This window comes from Montipora capricornis, chromosome 8, assembly GCF_036669925.1.
Source record: "Montipora capricornis isolate CH-2021 chromosome 8, ASM3666992v2, whole genome shotgun sequence".
NCBI lineage: Eukaryota > Metazoa > Cnidaria > Anthozoa > Scleractinia > Acroporidae > Montipora > Montipora capricornis.
In genome coordinates, this window is record NC_090890.1 from 4,765,014 (window position 1) to 4,765,616 (window position 603).

Here is a 603-nt window from a genome sequence, read left to right on the forward strand (position 1 = left end):
TGTTTTCGTTTTGGTGAAAAGGAAGCAAACATTGCTATTTTTATTCACACCTGTTTTATCTTATCTATTAGAATTTTACACTATCCTCAGTAAAACGCTGAAAAATTATTAAAGCGATCGAGAGCAGCATCGGAAAGAACACGTTTTAAAATGAAAATATGATTAGGTCAGGAGCCGATGAGCAACTTCATGGTATTTGTGTAACGGCGTTTTTATAGACCCGAGTTATTTTTAGATTGATTTTCCCGCGAAACCAGACCTTTCCAGCTAATCACAAGTCTTGCATGAGAAATCATTAGCAGTGGGATTGAAAACGGTCACCCCTGCAAGTCAAATCTTACTTAAGAACTCGTCTAAGAATAGCTTGGGGTGTGAAAATGTCTTCACGTAGACCTACTATTTGAGTTTGGCTCCTGGCTGGCTTTGGGTTCTTCCTGATGAGGCCAAATGCCCTCTCCAGCCATACTCTACACTAAAACACACAAATGCCTGGGAAATAAGGGAGTTTGGAATCATTCCTGTAAAAGCTTTATTTTTCAGTGTGGACCCTGGAAATTGACGGCGACCTAAAGGGTGTCGCTAGCTTTGAGTTCTAAGCTACAA

At 40.1% G+C, this 603-nt stretch overlaps 1 protein-coding gene across 2 annotated transcripts in view; it reads left to right on the forward strand.

The window, feature by feature from the left end:
* Nucleotides 1–136, forward strand: part of LOC138059267 (GTP-binding protein 1-like) — a 19,527-nt gene extending 19,391 nt beyond the window's left edge. For both annotated transcript variants that reach the window (XM_068904831.1, XM_068904832.1), the window contains exon 13: nt 1–136. This exon is cut by the window's left edge and continues 807 nt beyond it. The gene's annotated coding sequence lies outside the window, so the exon portion shown is untranslated.
* The last annotated feature ends 467 nt before the right edge of the window (nt 137–603 follow it).